The sequence below is a fragment of the Schistocerca nitens genome, chromosome 7 (assembly GCF_023898315.1).
Source record: "Schistocerca nitens isolate TAMUIC-IGC-003100 chromosome 7, iqSchNite1.1, whole genome shotgun sequence".
Classification (NCBI taxonomy): Eukaryota; Metazoa; Arthropoda; class Insecta; order Orthoptera; family Acrididae; genus Schistocerca; species Schistocerca nitens.
In genome coordinates, this window is record NC_064620.1 from 479,896,891 (window position 1) to 479,907,484 (window position 10,594).

A 10,594-nucleotide genomic window follows, 5' to 3' on the forward strand; every position below is an offset into this window, starting at 1 on the left:
TCGGATGATTCTTGTTTCACACAGATTCCAACTCCTGACGATATTGTGGTTTTCAGTGGGCTCCATGGTTACCCTGGAAGGTAACTGCCAAGATTATGTAACTATTTTGGTTCATCTAGTCCATCCCACGGCACAATGTTGTGCTACAATGGAGATGTTGTGTTGCTAGATGATAAGTCCCCTGTTCACACATTTCGCATTGTCCGGTCTGTTTCTGTGAGCTCGAGGGTGAATTGTCGCATCTTTCCTGGCCACAAAGGTCGCCATATGTCTCTATTATTGAGCCTTTGTGGTCTACTTTGTAGAGATGGGTACATGATCGCTTTACACCTCCATCATCCTTACCGGATCTCGCCATTATTTTGCAGGAAATGTGGTATAATGTTCCCTTAAAAACCGTACAAGGCCTGAATTTATCCATTCCGAGATTGGTAGGAGCTATTTTGAAACAATGGTTTATCTATGTCTATCAGGCATTTAATGTGTTGTATTTTTGGTGTTACCTATTCTTGTCCTCCCCTGTACCCTGCAGGAGCATCGTGTACGTGTGTGTGTTTTCTCTGCACAGAGATGCTGCTTTTGGATATGAACCTCCTTTACTTTTGTGCATAACACTTCGGTATCCCAAAGAAACCGAACTAATTTTTGATGTTCAGAGCTTTTGTAATACCGGGTTTTGCCGCTGGCAGCGCATAGTGCGAACATTTTAGAGCCAGTAAGCCGAGTGCAGTTTCTGAAGAAGGTCAGGACTAGTTTCGATAGAGTCTATAGTGACAGGTGTTTTGTGTGATTGTCGGTTTTGCAATGGCTGATTTTCGTCAACAGCGTGTGGAGACGAAATTCTGCTTTTTGCTCGGATAAACTGAAAGAGAAATTCTTGAAATATTAAAAACGGCGTAAAAGGACGATGCTATGGGGACTACTCAAGTGTCTGAGCGGTTTTCCCGTTTCAAAAGTGGTGAAATGTCAATTGATGACAAATACCGTTCTGGTCGTCCTTCGACATCCAGAAGACAAGAAAATTGTGAAAACACTAGTGCAGTCATCAACGTACATTGGCAACGGACCAGTGAAGAAACTGTCGAACTGTTTGAAGTGACTTGGAATTTAGTGCAGCGAATAGTGACAGAATATTTCGGAATGAAAAGAGTGGCTACCAGATACGTGCCGCAACTGCTAACTGATGACCATAAACAAGGTCGAGCGGAAGCATAGAGTGCTTTGAAAGAAGAGTCCCGAAATGATCAGAAATGTTTCCAAAAATTTTCACAAGTGACGAAACTTGGTGCAATGCTTACGATCCTGCTCGCCCCACGAAAGCTCATCAGGTGAAATCAAACTTTAAGACAACGCTGATTTGTTTTTTGATGTGAGAGGAGTAGTGACTTCAACATAGAGAGACAGTTAACCAGGCTTTCTGCTCGGAAGTTTTGAAAAGATTTGGCAACAGCGGGCGACGGAAGCGACCTGATTTAAGGGAGTCGGGTTTTTCCATCATGACTATGCCACTGCTCACACAGATCCGTCTGTACGACAACTCTGGAACAGAAATGGTATGACCACTGTTTCTCACCCCCTGTACTCACCTGACCTGGCTCCATGCGACCTTTTTTTGTTTAGTGGAATGAAAAGAGACGTGAAAGGCAAGCGTTTTGCTGATACTGCTGAGGTGAATAAAAAAATAACAAAAAAAAAAAAAACGATGGACGCGCTGCCAGACATCACCAAAGTAGTGCATTGGTTTGAAAAGTGGAATTAAAGAGTAGGCAAGTGTATTAGTGCAAGTGGAGGGCACTTTAAAGGGGAATGAAGATATGTGCTGTAACTTTGAATAAACAAGTTCGGGTTTATTTTGAATACGCCGACGGCCTTGCCGCAATGGTAACACCGTTCCCGTCAGATCACCGAAGTCAAGCGCTGTCGCAACTGGCTAGCACTTGCATGGGACACCGTTCCGATCTGCCATGTGCTGTTGGCAAGTGGGGTGCACTCAGCCATTGTGGGGGCAATTGAGGAGCTACTTGACTGGGAAGTAGCGACACCGATCACGAAAACTACAAACGGCGTGGAGAGCAGAGTGCTGAACACATGCCCCTTTGTATCCGCATTCGGTGACGCCGAAAGTCTGAGGATGACATGGCGGCCGGTCGGTAACGTTGGACCTTCAAGGACTGTTCGGGCGGTATTTATTTTGTTCTTTGGGATACCCCGTCGTGTATTTGAGTTGGTATCAAGTGTCCAAGGGGAAAAAAATGTGGTGCGACATTTGGCTCTCCCTCCGTACGTCACCTTCCCTTGCCGCCAGCAGGACAAAGTGTGACACACGTGCGCTACGCCTCCGCAGGCCGTACTTCTCGCCGTAATGACAGCAGGCCGTACACGCCTTGATTCAGGACCTGCTGCATTTTCTCTATCGCCCGCACAGCCTGAAATGTCGCCCTCACTTCTCGCCGCAGTGCCTATTTTTTATAGAAAAAAATATAATCGGATACATTTGCACGACCCACGCTAGACCTTGTTAGGGATACGTGACATACGACTTTGTGTGTATGGTGCGAATGAGTCGCAGTTTTGTGATTTTCTTATTTCCACTGCAAGGTCTTTCAGCCAATAAAGTCCCGGCAGTATCGACAAAAAAAGTTATATCTCAAATACCACATCAGTTCCCTGGTTCAGGTGCTAGGAGGCAAGCTATTAAATAACTTTGTGGGTTGTAAAGACAGATACGTCGCTATGACTAGCAGCAATGAACCACGGTCACAGCAATTTGAGCAGACTCCCCAAGCGGTCGATTTCATAGTTTTAGCAATAACGTACAAATAACACTGGATTGTATTCAAAGTGTGCCAGGTAAACTTCGCTCCAAGAGAATATCAGAAGAAATAATAAATTTCCTTCACTTCTTTCCTATACAAGTTACAAGCGACCACTCTTTTCAGAACTACATTAGAGTGTTCACATAGGAATAGGAACACTATTTAAGCCCTGATGTAAACCGTTAGACAATCTTTTGGAACAGATAGGAGATAGGGGCTGAATTTACTCGGAACTAGTGAGAGTTTAGTACTGAACTTGACAGTCAATTGCAAATCTTACACAACACGGACACAGAAACTTAAAAAAATTGCGCCTTATAGCCTCGACTTCTACAATGACAAATGTTTTTCTCGTCTGTTACCGAGATTACCTAATAACATGAAAATATAGAGATTATCTGGTAAATGCGATGTTGTTCAATTATGTCGCCTCCGTCGCTGGATATCTCGAAGAACTGCAGCAGCGTCAACTTACGTGGACTGCTGAAGTATCTTACGAAAAATAAATGCTAGCATAACTGTACGAAAAAAACATCTCATACGATTCACAAAAAAGATATAATATAGAAATTAGCCGTTGTGGATACGAACAAACAAGTCGGATTATTTAACATCGCTTCCGAACATCTTGACAGAATTTGATCGGAGTAACTTTATACATGGTTTAAAACTGTTTTCGCGAGCTATATAAGGTTTTTGTAAGACATGTTGCTGTTGTTGTTGTGGTCTTCAACCATGAGACTGGTTTGATGCAGCTCTCCATGCTACTCTATCCTGAGCAAGCTTCTTCATCTCCCAGTACCTACTGCTGCCTACATCCTTCTGAATCTGCGTAGTGTATTCATCTCTTGGTCTCCCTCTACGATTTTTACCCTCTACGCTGCCCTCTAATACTAAATTGGTGATCCCTTGATGCCTCAGAACATGTCCTACCAACCGATCCCTTCTTCTAGTCAAGTGGTGCCACAAACTACCCTTCTCCCCAATTCTATTCATTACCTCCTCATTAGTTGTGTGATCTACCCATCTAATATTCGGCATTATTCTGTAGCACCACATTTCGAAAGCTTCTATTCTCTTCTTGTCCATACTATTTATCGCCCATGTTTCACTTCCATACATGGCTACACTCCATAGAAATACTTTCAGAAACGACTTCCTGACACTTAAAACTATACTCGATGTTAACAAATTTCTCTTCTTCAGAAACGCTTTCCTTCCCATTGCCAGTCTACGTTTTATATCCTCTCTACTTCGACCATCATCAGTTATTTTGCTCCCCAAATAGCAAAACTCCTTTACTACTTTAAGTGTCACATTTCCTAATCTAATTCCCTCAGCATCACCCGATTTATTTCGACTACATTCCGTTATCCTCGTTTTGCTTTTATCGATGTGCATCTTATATCCTCCTTTCAAGACACTGTCCATTCCGTTCAGCTGCTCTTCCAGGTCCTTTACTGTCTCTGATAGAATTACAATGTCATCGGCGAACCTCAAAGTTTTGATTTCTTCTCCATGGATTTTAATACCCACTGCGAATTTTTCTTTTGTTTCCTTTACTGCTTGCTCAGTATACAGATTGTAAGACATAAATTTATGTATACTTATCACAGAGGCGGATTCCGGTCATCACGTATTCTGAAGCAATTGAAACAAGATCAAAGACTCGGCACTATGCTCGGGAAGTCAGCATCCAAATAGCAGCATGAAAAGAGCATTATTTTGCCTAACTTTAACCTTATCACGGTTCCCAATCAGGCGAATGCAATTGGTCGTAGTTTACTGTAATTTCACCATAATGTTGAAGATTGTTCCTGGAATTCATATGACGTACACAAGATAAATGTCTGAATGATGCTGCTACAGCGTGCTGAACATGTCGAAAGGCGAGAGTGCCTCTGTGTTACAAACGGTACGATGGAACCAGCCGAACGATGCTTGTCCAGCTCTCTGAGCAACAGGCTCTGGTCGATGCACTGGCCTTGCCGTTGGAGATCCCTACATTACCCCTGTTTAGGCAGAGCTGCGTCGTTCTCTTGTACAGATGCGGCTGGTAACAGACTAACTCTCTGTGTAACGAGTGACGTACGCCTAGCACATTAAGAATTTCCTGGAATGTTTTCTGTAGAATCTTTAGAGGGAGACATTCCTGCAGTTGCTTGGTTCATATCTCGTGAACCACATATAATACGTTTTCACACACAATTAGTTAATGAAAGAGGATTGAATTGTTACCAAGGAAACAAAGTACAAAGCCTACCCCAAAAATAACATGTATCAGTTTCCCTACACAAAATTTACTGGGCAAGACAGACAAATAGGTTGCAGTTAAACAAAACACCAAACAGAAAAAGATCAGAATTGTTATCCTGGAAACTCTACTTACTAACTGACAACTTTGTTAATATTGTAAAGACTTACATATTAAATGATGACATTGTACAATCCATTGAACGTAATGCAAATAGCACGTGGATACTGTGGATATAAATCCTCTCAACTAATTTTTTATGGGTATTGGCAAGTGGCTTACAGTGTCCACAATCTCAGCCTCAAAAGGTAGGCTATGGCAGTCTTGGTGTACATTATCTTTCTAACGTTCATTACTATTACCCTCCAAAACTACTTTAGTTACGCCACCAACACTTCTAATTCTCTGCTACTCGGTCATTACTACGCCACACAATAATATTCGAACTAACAATTCCACCTACCTATTATTACACGCACTACAAATATTGCTGACAATCTGTTTGATTATCATGGTCATCGAGGACGCGCACTTGTTCCTTTTTCAGTTATAGTCTACAGTTACCATTCCCAGTTATATGTGAAGTACGTCCATCATTTAGTGATTGGTTACTTAGACGACGGTCTGAGGAGGGATATATTGATGAGAAACCGGCGAATACTACATCACTTCTTCAGAAATGCAAAACTTGGACTTAAATATACAGTAAAACAAACCACATTATAACACTTCAGAGTTCAAGTTTATCCACAAAACTGACCGAAGCGCTCTTGTAAAAAACGAAAGTGGCTATCATTCTTTAGCTTATTTCTCGTAAGACACACAGCGTGACTCCTAGCATATCTCTCCCAAGAGCCCCACAGAAAGAAAATGAACATGTAAAAATCGGAATTCACTGAACAAAATGATACACAAAAAAACACAAAATCAAATGAAGAAACATACCATCAACGGGTAATGGGTATGATTCCATACCAAGGCCTCTGTGCGCGTTTTCGGGTACCTAGACCACAGTAAGTAATGATAACATTGCTGGGAAATCACTCTGTTTCAAAGAAAGGTTTAGCAGATAAACTAACCTTCTCATATTGCTTAACGCGCTGTGTGTTAGTTTAGGACACACAGGTGAGCGAGATCCAGATCGAATCTGGGCGGCCAGCTTGAACGTGGGTTTTGGTTGGTTCTCCATTCTCTTCTAGGTAAATGCACGGCTGGCCCCAATCTCTAACAACGAAGTACGACACATAAATACTTAAAAAATATTAACACCCTGATCATACGTTCATTTTGTCCATAATGGATATGAGAACGTGACTGCAAAAGCTGACACACAACAAAGTCTATACGATTCACCGCAGATGAGATGAGGCACACGACTTCCCTCTCTTAGGTTAACTAATGGATTTGGCAACAGAGAGGGTATCGAGCCACAAAGGTTATCTTCTTCCACTTGTTTGTCTCCCTCAAGTATTGGCCAGTTGGCCAGCTGTAACGTCTTGATCCATCCATCTTCTCTAGTGTTTACCAACGTTACTTATTCTTTCGGGGACGTACTGTAGCAGCTGTTTTGGAATACGCCCGTCGTCCTTTATTTCTGTATTTTCTCCTAGTTCTTCTCTCCATTTCTTAACCATTTAATTTAAGTTGGATTTTCCTGCAGTCTTCCGGTGGTTCTGTAGAAGACAGAGCATTCCGTTACAAGGCCAACTGCAGTTGTCGAGCTAACATACCAAAGATGTTCAGGCCCATATGCGGTTCCTCTTCGTAGAAATGTCTTGGCTCAAACTCGTCTAGGGATTGAACCGCACGTGTTGCATTACACGCCCTAAATTGGACACTTGTGACCTTTTGGTTAAATTGTCTGGCTGATGGCAAGTTTGCCACATTGTATGAAACATGCAAAGTTAATATAACATAATAACAGTAATAATACGAGGGTTATTCGGAAAGTAAGGAACGATCGGTCGTGAAATGGAAAATATAGTGAAAATCTGATGAAGCTTTGCACAGACGCATTGGGCACTGTGGCTAGTACGTCCATCGATCGCATCATGTCACTCTTTTCAGTTATGAGCTCACACTGAGAACGTCAAGACGGCTAGAAATTAGCGTCTCCCACCAGGTATAAGGGCCTGGCAAAAGGTTTCGCCTGAAGCTATGCACTACACATAACATAACTGTCATACGGTTCGTTTTTCACGAAAATTCTCGGCCGCACTCTGCAGGGGCAATGAAGACGCTCCTGCAGCGTTTTCAGTGGGAAGTGTTGGATCACCCACAATGCAGCCCCTAATTGGCTACCCCTGAGGTTATCTCTGCTCAAATGAACAGCTGGCTATGAAGACAATATTTTGACACAGACAACGAGCTACAGTCCACAGTAGAAAATTGTCGAAAAGCACTGGCGGCTGTCTTCTATATTGAGGGAATTGAAAAGTTCGTACAACGCTACGACAGATGTCTAAGTCTGAGCGGCGACTGTGTAAAGAAGTAGCTGGAAGGTGTAGCTAACTGTTGCAAATAAAACATTTTGGTTTTCACTGTGGTTTCCATTTCGCGACCTATCATTCCTTACTTTCCGAATAGCCCTCATAATATCAGGAACTAAATTAACCACCCATAAATTACGTAGGCCACACATTTGCGATTTGGTTAGAATAATGTTTATTCAGAAAGCAAACTAATAGCGAAAGTGGTCGTATTTAGAGTTACTGTTACATTCGAGTGTATGTCAATTTGACACAGTTCGATCATTCAGAATCTCATCGCGAATTAGAAGTTCAGTAATCCACCTCGTTATCTACGCGAAAAATTAGAGTTCACACCAGGCGCGCGGCTGCTCGCTGCTCAGACACTAGGTGCCGCGATACCACACAACGCGAAATTTTCTAAGTAGTTTCACTTCCTAGCTGCCTAAAGACCGACTGTCCGCTTTCGCGTCTCAATCCGAACTGTCTCTCTGCCCGTGTCCGGCCGCGTCTCCCGCGTGCCGAACCTTGTCGCTCAACTGAATTGTGCAGTTCCCTTCCCTGAAGCCGTCCATCTGATTGGCTACAGCTTATTCTACATTATTTTACATTTTGACATATTTAAATAATCAAAGCTTGACCACATTCACGTTCTAAATAAAGTAACTATAATATCCATTACATAATGCTAGAGCCGGCGGGTGTGGCCGTGCGGTTCTAGGCGCTACAGTCTGGAACCGCGTGACCGCTACGGTCGCAGGTTCGAATCCTGCCTCGGGCATGGATGTGTGTGATGTCCTTAGGTTATTTAGGTTTAAGTAGTTCTAAGTTCTAGGGGACTGATGACCACAGATGTTAAGTCCCATAGTGCTCAGAGCCATTTGAACCATTTGAACATAATACTAACTTCTTTTACACAAAACCAATACGATTTCCTTCTTAACTTCGAATGTCACGGCCAGTAGCCTTGCACCAATGTGTTTTCTGATAAATAAATAAAGAACAAAAGTACCTATTATGCAATAAACTTTACAACAAATATTCTATTACCAAATGATTCACTAAGGTGTCGTGCTCTCATCGTTCAATGTATTTTGTGTGGAGGAAACGATGATCTGATGCATAACTGAAAATACTGATAATTTAAATTTACTAAATCTTTTAAACAAATAAATTTAGTGAGTTGATATTTACAACATTTGTCATTTTAATGATGCCCATTCATATGAAATGTCGATCGTTAAGATCGACCAAAGCATTTAGATTTTAGCATTCAGGTCTTTCTTACAAAACTTGTTAATTTCACTTTAACAGTAAATCCTAAACTATTATAGATATGATCATTATTCACCATGAAAATTTAAGGAAGTGGTAGATTAAAAAATACTGTGGCTTCATTCCCTGAATTACTACAGACTTAGTTTTCATAAATGTTTCCCGTAATTGCTGATCTCAGGTCCGCCATATTTAACACTATTATGCCTCCTTGGTCACAAACAGCTCCTACGGGGATTCCCTATGACGCAGATTCTCATCTGTCTCACTCGCACACTACAGCGCTTAGGCCCGATCAGCCTTGCCTCATTCAGCACAATAGACTCCTGTGGACTTTCCCCATCTCGTGGCGAATCTGCGCTCTTTGTGGTATACCATCCTGGACGACAGGATTCATTTCACAATTCCTGGAGGGCTGTCTCTTTCGGACTCATACTTAAATGAGAGTGAAATGCTCGTTAAATGACAAATTGCCGGGACATGTGAGTCCCATTTCATCTTACCTTGTACTGGTGGTCGGAATGACAGTCGATAGAAGGAAGAGGAAGATGCGATATCTCGGCGCGTCTGAACACGGCCACATGACGGCTGGACGCTTATACCTATCTGTGGAGTCCATCCGGCTCTGGACTTCTCACGTATCACTGTATCGACGGTGTATCATGAGTATATCGATTCGAGGAAAGACCTACTCAGGTACAGTCAACTGCCGTCAACAAAACGTGTAGACATAATGGATAATACTTTGATTTGCGGATTTTAACAGTGGGTAGGTGGCTGTGAACCAGACAACTCGCGAGTTCAATACTAAACAACGAAAACACCGGTTTGAAGCCATCCCATTTGATTGGTTTGTTGCGTCGAGGTCCACATTGCAGCTTTGATCAGCGCAGCTTAAAATATAGAGGAAAACCTTAATGCAAGAACGCCACCAGTGCAGGTTTCAAACAATGAAGAAGGACAGAGGTTTCATCAGATTTGATTTGGTTACTGTTTTCTAGAGCATGCTCATCTAAAACGGATATTTTGGCGTAGTGTAGGCAGTGTAACTTCTCATGCTTCTTCCTGCGCACTGTTTGCAGAACACTTGGGATCTAGAAGACATCTTGCGAGTGTGGCCAGTCTTGCATCGGACGAGCGTTGCTACTGTACAACAAGAAATAGAATGAGATTTGTCGCCTGTGCTACACCGAAAAATCCACTTTAGCTGAGCGTACTCTAGAAAACAGCCATCGGATCAAATTTGATGATACCTCTGTCGTAGATTGTACTAATGGCTCTTGGTACTGTGTAATTAAAGAGGCTATCGAAATAAAAATCACTGACTGAGCTCTTAACAGAGACGGCGCCCTTAGCACAGTGCAAAGTAGGATCCAGAGATCACGGTGTTGAAGTGGGCGCATCGGACTCGGAATCAGCGTATGTCCATACATGGCGATGCGGTGAGCACTACTGACGTCACGGCCGTTAGCTGTACTACATAAGAGCGTACCGGTAATCCATGAGTAGTCATTCCACTTGACAATGGCCAAGAAGTGCTTGCTAGAAAGATCGTGGCATTTTAACTACTGGCATTTTACCTACCTGACGCGACTTGACCTCCAGAACTCTTTATTCGTGGAGAAGGACGCTAGGCCTCTTGAGAGTGGTAAAATACCGATGGAAAGATGCTTATAATACTGTCGGAAATAGCTTCAGGTATTATCACGTGCTAGACGTTTTCGTGGTGTGAGATGGGTCCTCGAAAGTCTGTTATATTTATGACCGTTAGAGACGAACCT